The sequence below is a fragment of the Ctenopharyngodon idella genome, chromosome 17, assembly GCF_019924925.1.
Source record: "Ctenopharyngodon idella isolate HZGC_01 chromosome 17, HZGC01, whole genome shotgun sequence".
NCBI lineage: Eukaryota > Metazoa > Chordata > Actinopteri > Cypriniformes > Xenocyprididae > Ctenopharyngodon > Ctenopharyngodon idella.
In genome coordinates this window covers 1,474,148-1,491,369 of record NC_067236.1, presented here as the reverse complement: position 1 = coordinate 1,491,369, position 17,222 = coordinate 1,474,148, and the positions used below count along the sequence as shown (strand labels likewise).

The window sequence follows — 17,222 nt, the reverse complement described above, 5'->3', positions numbered from 1 at the left end:
TCAACGGCAAGAAGAGCGTACTTCTTCCAGCACAAACTACCAATTATCTAGGAGTAGTCTGGGATTCCACCACGATGCAGGCACGTCTGTCTCCTGCTCGGGTGAAAGCCATTCTCTCAGCCGTGAAAGGGGTGAAATTAGGCCAGTCACCCACTGTAAAACAGTTTCAGAGACTGTTGGGTCTGATGGCAGCTGCGTCCAATGTGATACCTTTTGGCCTGCTGCACATGAGACCCTTACAGTGGTGGCTCAGGACCAAGGGGTTTTCTCCGAGGGGAAACCCATTCTGCATGATCAAGGTCACGCGGCGATGCCTTCGTGCCTTAGTCATGTGGAAGAAGCCTTGGTTCCTGTCCCAGGGACCTGTGCTGGGAGCTCCTTGTCGTCGCGTAATGCTAACGACGGATGCGTCTCTCACAGGATGGGGGGCGATCATGAGTGGTCGCTCGGCTCAGGGTCTTTGGGAGGACCATCATCATTCCTGGCACATAAATCGGCTGGAAATGACGGCGGTATTTCGAGCACTCAAATACTTCCTCCCAGACCTTTGGGGCTACCATGTGTTAGTTCGCACAGACAACATGTCGGTGGTTTCCTACATCAACCATCAGGGGGGTCTGAGGTCTCGCCAGCTGTGCAAATTAGCCCATCAGATCCTCCTGTGGTCCCAGGGGAAGCTTCTCTCTCTGAGAGCAGCTTATATCCCGGGGCATCAAAATGTGGGGGCAGACATCCTGTCGAGACAGGGGCCGAGGCCTGGGGAGTGGAGACTCCACCCCGAGGTGGTGGAGCTCATTTGGAAGAAATTCGGTCGCGCAGAAGTCGATCTATTTGCCTCGAAAGAGACCTCTCATTGCCCGTTGTGGTATTCCCTGACCCATCCAGCCCTGCTGGGGTTGGATGCCATGGTACAGGCGTGGCCGAGGCTGCGTCTGTACGCATTTCCCCCGATTGCTCTGCTCCCAGGAGTTCTGGAGAGGGTTCGCCGGGACGGGGTCCGTCTCATATTAATAGCCCCGTTCTGGCCGACCCGAATATGGTTCTCGGATATAGTGTCCCTGTTAGAAGGCTCCCCCATGGAGATTCCAATCAGGCAGGACCTCCTGTCTCAAGCGGGCGGCACGATAATTCACCCCCGCCCGGAGTTGTGGAAACTGTGGGCTTGGCCTCTGAGGGGGCCGAGCTCATAGAATCTGGTCTCTCAACTGAGGTTGTGGAGACCATACTCCACTCCAGAGCTCTGTCCACGAGAAAACTTTATGCATATAAGTGGAAGCTGTTTGCTACTTGGTGTAGCCGATCTCAGGTGGACCCGTTCCACTCATCCATCAGTCATGTACTGCAATTTCTCCAAGAAAAATTCTCGGATGGCCTATCCCCTTCTACATTGAAGGTTTATATTGCAGCTATTTCCGCCTATCATGCACCTTTGGGGGGCATTTCTGTGGGAAAGAACCCCCTAGTTATACGTTTTCTCCGTGGTACCCAGAGGCTGAGGCCTGCTGTGCGTACAAGAACTTCGTCCTGGGACTTGGCTATTGTATTGGAAGGGTTGGCTGCGGCTCCCTTTGAACCTTTAGAGGAAGTATCTGAAAAGTTCCTCACTTTGAAAACTGTATTTCTGTTGGCTATATCATCTCTCAAAAGAATTGGAGATCTACAAGCACTTTCTGTTGCTCCTTCATGCTTGGAATTTGCGCCTGGAATGGTCAAGGCTTTCCTGCATCATAGACCGGGGTATATACCCAAGGTCCCCACCAATGTCCCGGGGCCCATTGTTCTGCAGGCCTTTTGTCCTCCACCCTTTTCAGATGCGGATCAGGAGAAACTAAATCTGCTGTGCCCGGTGAGGGCTTTAGACACCTACGTCCACAGAGCTGCCCTGTGGCGCAAGACCGATCAATTATTTGTCTGTTACGGGTCCCCTAAGAAAGGAGGCCCAGCGTCTAAGCAGAGAATGAGCAAGTGGGTGGTCGAGGCCATCTCTCTTGCCTATGAGTCTTCCGGACAGCCTTCACCTTTGGCTGTCTGGGCACACTCCACCAGGGGTATGGCTGCTTCGAAAGCTTTGTTCTCGGGAGTTCCCATCAACGAGATCTGTGATGCGGCTGGGTGGTCATCTCAGCACACCTTTATTAGGTTTTACAACCTTGACTTGGGCTCCACTCCGGGGTCCGCGGTGCTCTCGTCCCAAAGTTAACAGGACAGGCACTTGGTCCTATGGCCTAGTTGGGATAGGGTTCCCAATGCGATTCAACGCAGCGTCGATGTTCCCATGAAAGAGAACGTCTCGGGTTACGTCTGTAACCCTAGTTCCCTGAATAGGGAACGAGACGCTGCGTTGCTTAGCCATACTCCCTGCGCACCTGTGAGCGTCTGCTTCATCCACATCAGAAGCTGGCGTTCTTTGTTCTCAGGAGTGCTTTATAGTTTCCTGGTCCGTGACGTCACCCGCTCTGACGTCCCGTCACACTATTGGTTCGATTTCACGAGTGCTTCAAGATGTAATCACGCAGAAGTGATCCCAATGCGATTCAACGCAGCATCTCGTTCCCTATTCAGGGAACCAGGGTTACAGACGTAACCCGAGACGTTTTTTTTCCTTAAAAAAAAAAAGAAAAGAAAAAAAAAAAGGGAAAAGGACAAAAGGAAATCCAGTGACCTATTTCCATTGTAAGTACTCTCCTTTCGATTCCTGTATGGTATGAAGAACTACACTGCTTACATGGGCTACTGGTTAGGTTATGTTGTCGCAAGTGTACCTTTAAATTAGCTCAAAAGGGAAATATGAATAAGTAATCATAACTCGTTATGATTACATTTTTTTTCAATTGCTAACATACTTTTGTCCAATCTGTAGTCACATTTTCAAAACTTATTTTCAAACACAATTAGCACAACATCCGTCTGTTGTGACCATACCATTAACACAATTTATGTTGTTTTCACACAAAATGCAGTCAATTAACATGTTTCTAAAAGAGACACTACACAGATTATGCTTCATTAACTAGTAGTTATATCATTAGGCATGCATAACACTATACAATATGAAAAAGCAATTTACAAACAGTAATAACATACAAAATGTACTGCGGAAATGCATGTTCATTCATTAGGATATTTGTCAATGAATTAGTGGAAATGATTCCATTTCTCTGGGACTGCATGTCTGTTTCTTCTAGTCTGTACTTTTCTGAGCAGGCATCCCAAGTGTCTTTGAAATGTATGAGGGGAGCAAAAGGGTGATGGTTCTCAGTGGGGAAACCAGACATCATGGAGTCTGCATGGGTGAGGGGTTGTGAAGATTAACTTTTACAATTGTGTGTTTGATCGATCCAGTCGATACAACCTGTTGCCCGGCACACAGCGGATCTGCATCGCCAGGACCTCGTAACTCATTTCAGCAGTTGTGCCATTTTCCATAGGGACCCCAAGTATTTTGACATCACGTTGAAGTGACTGACAGATTGGGAATGTCTTGGTTACTACTGTAACCTCTGTTCCCTGATGGAGGGAACCAGACATGGTTGAAAACCATGAACTGTTCAACGTTGCCCGCTGAAATGGCCAGATTCCACTCGGCAGTTCTCGTTGGCCTTTTCTGAAGTATCAGAGGTATTTTGTGCTCCCAAGTGTGCCAATAGTGTCAGCATATCAACACCATGTCTCATTCCCTTCATCAGGGAATGGAGGTTATAATATTAAACGTTCTCATCTCATGTAAGTGCCACAGTCAAAATGCTGTTTCCCACTGACACGTTGGAACACTCTTCGGTTTTTATTGCTTTATTTAACATCACAACAGACATAACAAGTGGAATACTTAGTCAGATACATGAATGATTACATTTGACATCAGTACTGGGAAATAAACTGACTTATTAAAGTCTTGTGAATGCGGCTTATTGTATTGCTGGGTTATTGGTTTGTATATAAACCGGGACAACGGGTTATTTCAATAAGCTGATTTTTGTCAGTTATCAGCTTATTGATTTGTATGTAAACATGCTCATTGTCACATTACATCACATTTACCTTTAGAAAAGCCATTCAATGTCCAAAAACTTGTTAGTCAACTAGAAAAAAAAAAAAACTTAGAGAGAGCATTTTGCTAAATATATGCACTATTTTGCATATTCATTGTATTTTTACTTTAGCCTGTTCAATATTTAATGTGTTTGAGTAAATCTGTTTTTTTTTAAAAAGCCACCATTTAAATGTTTATATTTAAAAAAAAACGAGTAGAAACATAATTACGTCATTAAAAATGTAGTAGTATAACATTATTAAATGGCCTTATGTGTAACTTAAATGTAAATAGCCTACAAATAAGTTAATTTGAACCTTAAATGTTATAGTGATGTACCAACTGGGGTTCCCTGTGTAGTTTATAGCATTAGTTGAGATATTTTTTTGTCTTTGACGAAATTTGCCATGCACTGTAAATGATATATTACTTAAAGCCTTTATGTATAATGCATTATAGAGGTATTCATAATGTACGTTATAATGCATATCTTTTCATGCATAATTGTAACCAAATTATAATTTTTGCAGATTCCTTTTTACATCTGAAATTGGTTGTTTATCATGTTTTAATGCATTATACTTTCTTGGTGTAACATATATAGATTATAATGTATTATAACTGTGGTTACAATTATTAATTCATAGATCATACAATGCATTATAATGCGCATTACAAGGCATAATAAAAGCATTAAAAATACTTCTGTAATGCATTATAAATAAAGGCTTTAAGTAAAGTGTTACCATTTTTGGTGTAGTATAACAGGTGATCTCTTGCATTTCCCCTTTAACATTTTACACAGGTTTCAGCTCTCTTCTGATTATGTTGTTTCCTATGAGGAACTTTGATCAGATACTTAAGGTTTCATAACTCCACCTTGGCAGCTCTTTAAAAGCTCATGCATGACTTACTCTAAAGCCTCTGCAGTAAACCACACCAAACGTCCAAACTTAAGTGTCAGCAACAGACTTCATATGATAAAATAAGGACAGAAATGAAACCGCTTCCACCAACCCTTGTAAAGATGTCTAGTTTTGATGAAATTCTGCAACATGCTGGTGATTTCGGGTTGTATCAGAAGAGAATCTCTCTTTTAGGTTCTTTGCCTATTTTGCTGATCACATTTGTGCTAATAGGAGTTGTATTCTTAGGATATACGCCAGATCACTGGTGTAAAAGTGCGGGTCTCCAGGAGAAATGTGGTTTCTCTGAAGAGCAGATGCGGGATCTAATGGTTCCCCGCACTGACCCACACAATGCCTTTAGTAAATGTGTGAAGTTTGACGCGCTTTGGAATGGGAGCACACTCACCTGTAATGTATCCACCAACCAGTCCATTTATTATTAACAGCACTCATCTATCCTCCTGTAATGAAGGATGGACCTTTAATGAGAACCGGTCTACCATTGTAACAGAGGTGAGAATAACTATTGTGCCAGATCTGCTTCAGAATTGACTCAAAACTGAAGTGAAAATAACAAATCATTAACATGTATCTGCTTGCTTTTGGTTTGCATGCTTTAAAATGTAACTCATCATTGTTTAAATTTGAACACAGCTCCTTAGTAAAGTGTCTAAGTATACATGCATTTCTTTAGATATGCGTAGATACTTGATACATATTTTCAGTTAGTTTTGCAATCAGATCATTGTTTATATTACATTTACCCTAATCTGAATGTTGTTCTCATGTACCCTAGTTTACATTGTTTTGTGAAGACTCCTGGCTTGCAGATCTGAATCAGGTATGCTTAGCTGGAGGGTTCTTTATAAGTGCCCTAGTGACTGGATATCTAGCTGACAGGTTTGATCAAATGCTTTAGGACCATCTTTTATGTATCGGCATGTTTTATTGTGGTATATTCAGAGTGCCTCAAACAAATCAAATTGGGTTTACTATTATGACATTTTTTTTTACAGGTTTGGTAGAAAACCATGCTTTATTGCATCTATATTTGGCTTTGGAGTCTCTGGAATATGTATTATTTTTTCTCCTTATTACCCCCTGGTCCTGTTCTTACAATTTTTGCAAGGTTTTTTTTTGTTAAAGGAGTACAGTTGCCACATATGTGTTAAGTGAGTACATAAAATGCTTTTTTATGTGCCTGTGGACATCCTACAGTTACTATAGCTGTTATTTGTTGAGTACATGAACTAACATCAGATCAGAACTCTAAATCAGTAGGTAAATTGAACAACTTGGTAATTTAAAACATATATTTGAAAAGTAATCACTTGCATGTAACTTCACCGATATATTTATTAAAGGCAGTTTTGAGATTCTAGTAGACATCTTGCACTAGGAGCTTTAAAGGATTAGTCCACTTTCAAATAAAAATTTCCTGATAATTTACTCACCCCCATGTCATCCAAGATGTCCATGTCCTTCTTTCTTCAGTTGAAAAGAAATCAGTCATTTTCTAAAAAAAAATCAAACTGTATATGCTTTATAGGCACAAATGATCGCACCACAAGTGCTTCCACCAGAACGCGATTCCGTATTCTTCAAAAAGCTTACGCTGAATGTCCTACGCCTTCCTTATTCAACTTACGGAACGAACGCGGCACCAGTTCTGTTTTTTCCATAAGCTGAATAGGGAAGGCGTGGGACATTTAGCATAAGCTTTTTGAAGAATACGGAATCGCGTTCTGGTGGAAGCACTTGTGGTGCGATCATTTGTGCCTATAAAGCATATACAGTTTGATTTTTTTTTTAGAAAATGACAGATCGTTTCGCTAGATAAGACCCTTATTCCTCGTCTGGTATCGTTTAAAGCCCTTTGAAGCTGCACTGAAACTGTAATTTTGACCTTCAACCGTTTGGAGACCATTGAAGTCCACTATAAGGAGAATAATCCTGGAATGTTTTCATTAAAAAATTTCTTTTCGACTGAAGAAAGAAGAACATGGACATCTTGGATGACATGGGGGTGAGTAAATTATCAGGAAATTTTTATTTGAAAGTGAACTATTCCTTTAAGACTGCAGACTTATTTTATTGATATATGTTCCTTTTTTAAAACAGTTATTGAATTCTTTGGATCAAACAACAGCAAATTTGTCTCTGTTATATCCCATACTCTGTACTCGTTGGGTTTGGTGCTCCTTCCTGTTCTAGCGTATTACATTCCTTCATGGAAAAACCTACAGCTGGCCATGACTCTGAAAACATTAATCTTTCTGGTCTATCACTGGTAATTGCTTGCAATGGAATTATAACATATTTATGAATGATTCTTAATCACATTTGAAATGAGGGTTCTCTTTGGTCATTCTACATAAGTTATTGGTATCACCATATACAATTCAATCAAATATCTCAATTCAATCAATCATATATTTACTGGATATGGCAAACATTAATGTTGTCACAGGGTTATTCCAGAGTCTCCCAGATGGTTACTGTCACAAAGGAAGACAAAAGAAGCTATAAATATTGTTGAGAGCAATGTCAAGTGCAATAAAAGATCTCTTCCCGAAGACTTTCAAGAGGTATTTTGACACTTATTATCGCACTCATTGTTCTAGTACAGTATATCCAGTGTTTTTGTTTTTGTTATCCAGCCTTTTATGATGACTTCCTTACAGTCATCCTGCATGGGAAGTTCCTTCATACAGCATGAGTTTGGAAGTCATAATTATGGTATGATGTGCATTCAACTGATTATTTTAGCAATTTTATTGTCTCTCTTCTCAGCAAAGACAAGAAGCTTTTTTACTGCTTATTAAGAGAAACGTTTATGCATAAAGTGTGTAACTGATGTTTAAGTATGTATTTTATCCTTCTCACGCTGTCATAGACAGTATGCAAAAGGGCCACTCTAAGAAAAAAAGGTTCTGTAAGGTTCTTTTTAGAGAACCCTTTATGCCAAAAAGGTTCTATATAAGGAGAAATATCTAAGATGATTACATAATACTTTCATGTTTAATGGGTTATTTAATTTATTTTTTCTAATGATTATGAGATGTTTATTTCATTAAAATTGAGTTAAAATGATATAGGAATTGCAACAATTTTTTTTTATTTTAAACTAAATTTATACATTGATCCCATGATGGGAATTTCTACATATTCTATAATTTCTATATTAGAATTTTTATAATTCTATAAATGGTTCTATATACTGTATATTCTAAAAGTGTAGTTCCTTTTCGAAGTGGAAAAAGCATCTTGGATTGACGCTATGGGGAACACCATCAGCGTGACCAGTGTCTGAAGCAAGTGTGACAAACACACCAGATTTATTGGCCGATGACAGTCCATGATGTCACTAGAGGAGCACCTGTGACTATTTCAGTATCTTCAGGAGCCGCTTGTTTGTATGTGATTAAGATAGACATAAAACACTGGATGCACTCATTGCGTTCGTGGTAAGCTCTGTTCTTGCTTTTTTCTCTTCCAAGAAGAGAATATAGCGTTTGCACAGGGCACGTTCAGCTCGAAGGAATAAGACGCACTCATGGCGATGCATTCACGGTAGGAAACTGTGTTATTGCTTGATTCTCTCTAAACAATATAAGAGTCTAGTGTATGTATGGAGCACATTGAGCTGAATCTATTCATTGTGACGCATTTGCCGTGAGAAGCTCCGCCCCTGGCTTGACTCTCTCTTTCGAGGGACGAAAGTCTAGCATTTGATAATGTGGCGTGTCTAATTCTGAGGGATTAGATGCAGAAAGAGTTAAGTCGAATGTTATTAAAATAATAATAATAATCTGCTTCCTCCGTTGCACCTCATGTAAATGTATGAGCCTTATTTCTCCTATTTCCTCCTAATTTGTAATAGCGATATGCAAGGATGCCCCAGTTAAAGAGCTGCTTAAGAGCTATCTCTCTTCTGGTGTTGCATCCTCTGTGAAGACTCCCACCTTGCCAGTAGAGCGAGTATGTTCAGCTTTCGAAGGGATTGAATGTGCTCGCTGTTATGAGCAGCTGTGCAGGCCCCGTGTCTGCTGAAGTAGCAAAACAGCAGCTTAGATCGTGGGTTCATAGGTGGGCAGAGCAGAGGCACTTGCGGCTTTTGGCAAGGCATATGCGAAGGCAAGACAGGCCTAGGAGGCCCTGTAGACCATGGAATCTGCCCAATCTGCTCAGCAGTGCTGCTGGAGGGTGGAGTTCTCCACCATCAGAAGAAGGTGTTGAGAAAAAGGTGGGCTCCAGGTCCACCTTTTGAGGCAGCATGCTCCTCTGGAGCTTTAATGCAAAAGCAACCTTTACTAAATTGGCAAAGGAATGGAGCAGGTTTTTGGTTAAATGAAAAAATAGGAATCAGGAACCGCTCTTTCTGTTGCTTGTTTCATCAATGCTTGATTACTTATGCATGCTGGAGCATTTTCGGCAAGATACTTTCACCTGCCCTCCAAGGTGAAAGTGGCAGTGGCCAGTGGCTGTGGGCGGAGGTTTCCTGCAGTATCTTTTCCAGGGTTGAGCAAAATTTTCCCTTTAGGGTCTGAAGTAGAATTATGCTTCCCTGTGAATGGGTTGCTTAGTGAGTACCCTCTTAAGGGTTGATGCAGGGCGAATGGAGTTATATAATAATAATAATAATAATAATAATAAGTTTTATTTATATAGCGCCTTTCCAGGGCTCAAGAACGCTTTACAATTATCAAGGAAGGGATAATACAAGTAGACAATGATGAAAACAATAATGGACAGGGAAGCAGAAGAATAGAGTCAAATACAAAAATACAAAACAGGACTTAAGAGACATAACATAACATTCAGAGAAATATTAGTAATAATGCAGAGCAATCAATTCATCAAATCAGAGATATAACATTCAGAAAACAGGTGAGTTTTGAGTAATGATTTAAATTCAGAGATATTATTAACACAACAGAGTGAGCGGGGGAGAGAATTCCAGAGTTTGGGTGCGATAGAACTGAATGATCTGCCCCCCATTGAAGAGAGGCGATGCCGAGGGACAACGAGAAGGCCAGAGTCAGAAGAACGTAGTGAGCGAGTCGGGGTGTAGGGGATGAGCATACTACAAAGATAAGAGGGAGCCAAGCCATGCAAAGATTTAAAAGTGAGCAGGAGAATTTTGAATTTAATACGGTAGGCAACTGGAAGCCAGTGAAGATCATATAAAATTGGGGTGATGTGAGCAGAACGCTTGGTATGGGTAAGTATTCTAGCAGCAGAGTTTTGAATGTATTGTAATTTGGAAATGGAGCTGGCAGGTAGACCAATGAAAAGGCATTACAGTAATCAAGGCGTGATGAGACAAATGCATGGATGACAGTTTCAGCGTCTTTGTTACTGATGAAGGGACGGAGTTGGGCAATGCAACGTAGATGAAAGAATGCAGATTTGGTAATAGAGGTAATATGAGACTGAAAGGAAAGGGTGGAGTCAATGATTACACCTACATTTTTAACAGTATTGGATGTTTTGATGTGAGAACCAGCAATTTCACAGGTGAAATTGGTAGAAATATTGCTGGTAAGTGAGGGAGTTCCAATGAAAATAATCTCAGTTTTGTCCATGTTGAGTTTCAGAAAATTTGAATTAAGCCAATCTTTTATGTCTCTCACACAAGCGGAGATTTTGTCAGTTTGGGGAGGTAGAGTAGGTGTGCAGAGTGAGTATAATTGAATGTCATCAGCGTAAAAGTGATAGTTAAGACCATGATGTTGTAAAATCTGACCTAGTGGTATGATGTAAATTATGAATAATAAAGGCCCGAGAACGGATCCCTGGGGAACACATCGCTTCAGGGGGACAGTAGGTGATCGAAAATCCTTAACTGAGATGTAGAACTGTCTGTCAGAGAGATAGGAAGAGAACCAAGAAAGAGCAGTACCAGAAATACCCAAATCAGAGAGACGACAAATAAGTAATTCATGGGAGACGGTATCGAAGGCAGAGCTGAGGTCAAGTAGCAGAAGTATAGACAGAGAACCAGAGTCACCAGAAAGCAGTAGATCATTCACTACCTTTACAAGTGCAGTTTCAGTACTATGGAGGGGGCGAAAACCAGATTGAAAGGGATCAAAGAGATTATTTTCAACTAGAAAAGACTGGAGTTGGGAGGCAACAGTGCTTTCCAGTAATTTAGCTATGAAGGGTAAATTTGAAATAGGACGATAATTAGATAGAACTGAGGGGTCGAGGTTGGGTTTCTTGAGAACAGGGGTAACTGCAGCAGTTTTGAGAGGTAGAAATGAAGCAGAGGTAAGAGATGTATTGATGAAGTGAGAGATAGGTGCAGAGATGGAAGAATGGCAAAGTTTCAGGAGAGAAGTAGGAGCAGGATCAAGTTGACAGGAAGAAGAGTTGGATTTCAAGATTAACTTAGAGACAGAAGATGGGGTCGTCAAAGAAAAACAAGACAGAGTTTGACTGGATAGATTTGGTGGATAGTTGAGCTTTGTATCAGTAGAGAAGCATTGGTGGACGGCATCAGTCTTTTCAAGCAAATAATCCAGAAAAGAACAGCAAAGCTCATTAGAAGCTATGGCGTCTTGGGGTGGAGGTTTAGTAAGCTTATTTATTGTATTGAATAATGCTTTTGGCCTGTTACTTGATTTATTAATTGTGGCAGAGACAAAACTAGAGCGAGCCGAGATGAGAGCAGATTTGTATATTTTGAGATGATCAAGAAAAGCTAAATAATGTACAGTAAGACCGGTTTTTCTGTAGAGACGCTCAAGCCGTCTACCAGTAGCCTTAAGAATACGGAGCTCAGGGGTATACCAAGGAGAAGAGTGGGAAGAAGGGACACTTCTGGTCTTAATAGGAGCATGCTGCTGTAAGATTTCAGAAATTATGGAGTGATATTTAGATAATATCATGGAGGGAGAAGATATATCAAAGACATCAGAGAGGTTCAAAGAAACAATAGAGGTACAGAATGATGCAGTATCAATAGCGTTTTTAGATTGCGGTATGAAATAACAGTTTTAAGGCATTTCTTACGCATAGGCAGATTTAAGCTAAAATCAAGAAGTTTGTGATCAGAGATACCAGTGTCAGAGGAAGAGATGGAACAGATATCAACCCTTGATGTACAGATCAGATCAAGGATATGACCACAAGTATGGGTAGGAAAATGAACATGCTGAGTCAGATTAAAACATTCAAAAACAGACAGTAATTGATTAGTGTTAGAGCAAACAGTATCGACATGAATATTGAAGTCACCAAGCAGGAGAATGGGAATGTCATTGAACAGGCAAGGGTTAAAAGTTCACTGAGTTCAGAAAAAAAGTTGGACAGGGCTTTAGGAGGATGATAGAGCAAGATAATTATAAGAGAGTCAGCCTTCAATACCATATATTCAAAAGAATTGGTATCATGAAAATTAAGTTGCGTGAGTCGGAGATTGTCTCAATAAATGACAGCGAGACCACCCCCTTTACCATGCAGACGAGGTCTGGACAGATACTTATATCCTTCAGGTGCGAGAAGATTCAACTGCAGAAAATCATCCGGAACTTGCCAAGTTTCAGTGAGAAGAAAAATGTCAAGCTTATTGTCAGTGATAATTTCATTGAGATAAGGAGCTTTGTCCGATATTGATCGACAGTTCAGAAGCGCAAAGTGACGATGCAGGGAATTCAAGTTAGCGGTATGTTGCTGGGCATCAGTGAGATAAATTAAAGAGCGATGTGTAGTATTGCCGGCGGGTAACTGTCTGGTCATGGACGACAATCTATGGTTAGTCCAGATGCACGGAAGGGAATCAGGCTTAGAGCAAAAGGTACTCCTGAAGACACGCCGTGAGCGGTGAATGTATCGTGGGCGCCGGAGAATCCCTAGACTCCGGCAGCATTCATACGTCACAGAATCGAGACGTGCGTGGCAGTTCAAGGCCCTTAGCTGTGATGGTAAATATCCAATATCCATTATGGAAGTGAGATAGAAAATGAGGCAGATAAAAGAAGATAAAAGAAAAACTTTTGCCTTGAGGCATGTTAGTACTGAACAAATGCGAGCCGATCACAGACGAAAACCACGTTAGCCAGGACCTGAACGCCACTTCACCAAAAACAGCAGACTAAATAGGAGACAACACACCCAGATAGCAAGCTATTAAGCTATTAAACGAACAGCGCAACCGACTGAGAGAGCGGTAACTCACCCATCAGAAGAGCCGAATGTGGTGGAGGCGTTAACAGGTAGAGGGCTCGCAGCAGCCCGGTGGCAAGCTCACAGACAACAGGAGTTAGATAATGATAATAGTCCAGTTCAAAGATCAGCAGTGAGAAATGGAGTAATCCAGACAGAATACTGAAAAAATAATCCAAACAGAATGGTGGAAAAACATGTAGCAAAACATACAAACAGTCCAGGTGCGAAGCGGCAGCACAGACGCGCACAGCGTTCTCGACCCGGAAGTGGAAGGAGACTGATATAGGTCAGAATAGATTCCCTCTACTTTGTTTACCTCCCTCTCCAACTACTGGTTGGTCTGGAAGTAAAGATGTATGCTCCCCTTTGGATAGGTACTTCATAGGCCGCTCTAGTATGACCCATGGTCAATACTATAGGTAACGCTGGCATAGAGTGCTACATATAGCGGGTCCTGGAGAAGTGCCTTTAGTGCCTTTCAAGTTAGGGTTGAGCAGCTTTCTCCCAGCTGGGGTTTTTAAGTAGGGCATAAGCTCACTAGGCACACCACACACTAACATATTTCATTCACAAATAACTAAAGTCCAGACTGTGAACAAACATGACGGGCAACAAGAAATGGCGATAATAGTGTTTAGACTGCTTTTTATAGAAAATTCACAGGAAAAAAAAGGTTTGAAATAAGTCGTGTTATGCTTCCGTTTTCAGTCAGCTTGCTTTCTGATTGGGTATCGTTTCATTCCAGACGATAATCTACAGAGTGCATGCGTGTTCGTCCTCGAGGTTCCCCCCACACAACAAGATTTCTGATTGTAAATATTCAACATGTTGGATATGTACAATTTGAGATCGGTGTGGCCCTGACTTTCTTCCGAGCAGATTCAATCACTCTTAACACCTCACACCACAGGAAAATCTGATAAGATAATTTGTAGATCCATCAAGATAATCAGGACATTACATAGGATTGTCGGAAGGGGAGAATTGGGCCCAAAATTAGCCTTAATGTAGCAAAATAAAATAAACTTGATGTAGCAGATGGAATATTCAGTCAATTAACTTGTTCATCCAGCGAATTGTCAAATAACAATAACCCTTCTTACTGGGTACAGTACTACAGAGCCAGTAGCTGTGATCGCATCGTTAAAGGGACTGTTTTGCAAGCAGTGACCACAGAATCAACACTCACATGAATGTGCACAAAAGATTTATTTACCTAAATCATGAACACATAACTAGTCTAAACAAATCCATACACACAAATCACGCAAACATGGAAAATGGAAAGTTAATGAATGAAACAGAAACAGGAATGATGCTATGGAAGCATAAGAGTCAGTTAACCATCTGAACAAAACCATCAGCACCTTGGTAACAAGGGGTTATGCAAGCTTTTACTAAACTTCTGTTTGGTTAGTTGAATGATATGCTTGCCGAAGCCATTGAATGAGCGTCTGAATGCAGTCTCAGATGAAAGTCTTGATGGTTCAGTAGTTTGATGGTGGTGAATTTGCAAACATCCGGGTTGAGTGAAGGATGATGAATCAGTGATGTTAGTCTGACTCGGTTATGGTCGGGGAAGTTACAATAGGGCTAGTTGTGACTTTGAGGCACTTGGGCAGAGGTCCAGCGGTGTTGGATGGATGTCTCTGGTCTTTTCTACATAAGTAGCAACCAGAAGAAGAAAGGAGAGGGATGGAGGTAGGGTCACTAAGATAGTGCCCTTTTAACTTCTGTGGAGGTCACACCTCTCGAGTTTGGCTGGACCAATGATGAGGGTGTAACAACAATAACAACCACAGCATGGAGGGGTTTGCAATACAAATGTTGTCTTATTTACAACATGACAATGTGCAGCTGCTGCGCTGGACTAGGCTACTGCGTCTTATGAGGCAGCAGCAGAAACATACAAGGCTGGTATGAGCAGCTTTATTACGTGTCATCGTCTCCGCCAGTTTCAAAACTTGTCTCCGTTATATTGTCATTTTCTGCTCATCTGGCACTTTGCAACAACACAACCTTGTTTCTGCAGCAACTTTCAGCATGTTTCCTATAAACCACGTGAAATCCAATCAGAGTGGTTAGACTGAAACTGATTTTAAGAAATTTGAATAGGATTTCAAACCACATATGAATGTAGCCTGAAACGGATTTGTAAAAAAAATAAATAAAATTGCCATTCACACATGCTAAATCTGACAGTCTGAACGTAGCCTTTGTGGTTTGGTTTGGTTTGGTTTGGTTCTGTTCTATTGCTGTTCCATATCATTGTATGTTGACCTAGTTTCCTGGTGTGACAGTTAATCACTAACTAAGTTCACCTGTTTATTTAGTTCATTTAGTTCCCTCATTTACCTTATATTTAAGTCCTCATTTTCCTTTGTTCAGTGGTCCATTCTGCTTTGTGTGTGGTTGTTTTGTTTCATAGTGTTTCATAGTGTTTTCAGGTTGGTTTAATAATTACACTGCCCTCCAAAAGTTTGGAAACACCCCTGGCAAAGTGTGGTTTTGGACGATATCAGCATAAATCCTTATCATTTTTTGGTGCAAATACATTAAAGTAACTTGACATTATCATTGAAGACCAGCAATAATAATTTTCATTTTGATCACAGCTTTTCCAGCTGTGATGCCTGGTTACTGGTTTAAACTTGGCCCAGGTTTGTAAAAGATTTTTGGGTCAGCACACCTTAATAGCTTCAACAATTGATTGCCAATTAAGTTTAGAATACAATGAACCAATTAGAACCCAGTTTAGGTCAGATAGCTGCTAATGGTGGATATTTTGATGAATCGAAAATTTTAGTTTTTTCTATGTATAAACTGTTTATGTAATAAAATATGTTTTCGTAGTTTGTGTTGTCCCTTATCAGTGCAAAATAACTAGAGCAGGTAGTTTAACAAACTAACTACATGTGGCAAAAAATAAACCGGCAAAGGCAGGAGGGAAAAGAACAATATAGGTAATGGGTGGTAATGGGAAACAAGGAGGCAGGACAAAGGGAGCACATGGCTTTTTCTTTGTTTATGTTGGCCATGTGCTCCCTTTGTCCTGCCTCCAAGCACAAGACAAACATAGAAACATTAAACAAAACAAGACAGATGGACCTGCCAGGGCAGAACCCTGAAACCATCAGCCTGTTTTGACTTGAGTTGCTTTATCTTCTATATGTGACCAGACTTAAGGTTTTCCATTAAAGGGCAATTAAATATCCCCAAATTCCTATTGACCCATCTATCAATAACAGATATCGATAGCAGTCATTCAAAACCACTTAGCAATGCATAAATGTTATCAAACTCAATGTAACTTTATAACTCTAAATCACTCTTCAGAATGCCCAAGTGCAAACTACATGAGAATTATATAACCTTCAGACCATCAAACTGTTTGAAACTTTCAGGCAAAGCCTTGAAATCCAGAGTTTATCTTGATTAATTTTCCTTTCCTAGACTGAGTATTTGTTTAAATACACATTCAATTCAGTGTTCTCTGTTTTGTTAGAAATTTACATATTTTTGTTGCCTATTTTACAGAAACTTTGGTCTATCTGTGTGTTCTTCAGCCAGTGACATTGGGGCAGTTGTTGCTCCATTTATTCTGTACAGATTAGCTAGTATTTGGCAAGAACTTGCCCTGTTTGTCTATGGTGAGGAAAGACAAATGCAAATGCAAATGCAAATACAAATAATTCCATTGTGTTTGGCATCAGCTAATACATTTCTGTCTGTCACCATATACAGGGGCCATGTCTGTTTTGTACAGTGGACTAGTGATGCTTTTACCAGAAATGAAAGGTGTTGATCTCCCAGAAACTGTGAATGATGTGGAAAATATGAGAAGTTTTCAATTCCCTAATAATATAGTCCAGTTATTAGTTAAGCCTGTTAATAATATCATATGTTCTGAATATATATATATATATATATATATATTCAGTGTTCTGGTGATATAGTCATGTGACGTGTGTTATTGTTTCTTTAAGCTGTTTTATATTCATGCTCATAATTCACATCCAGCCATCCATGAAACACACTTTTAATGAAGAGATGCTTTTGGAGACACAATACATTATGTTAATTAACACATGGTGACCTATAAATTCTCT

The 17,222-nt window shown here is 40.5% G+C and overlaps 1 pseudogene; it reads left to right on the top strand.

Annotated features, from left to right (window-relative positions):
• Nucleotides 1-5,057: 5,057 nt before the first annotated feature.
• LOC127498111 (solute carrier family 22 member 2-like) lies at nucleotides 5,058-16,571 on the top strand (annotated as a pseudogene).
• The last annotated feature ends 651 nt before the right edge of the window (nucleotides 16,572-17,222 follow it).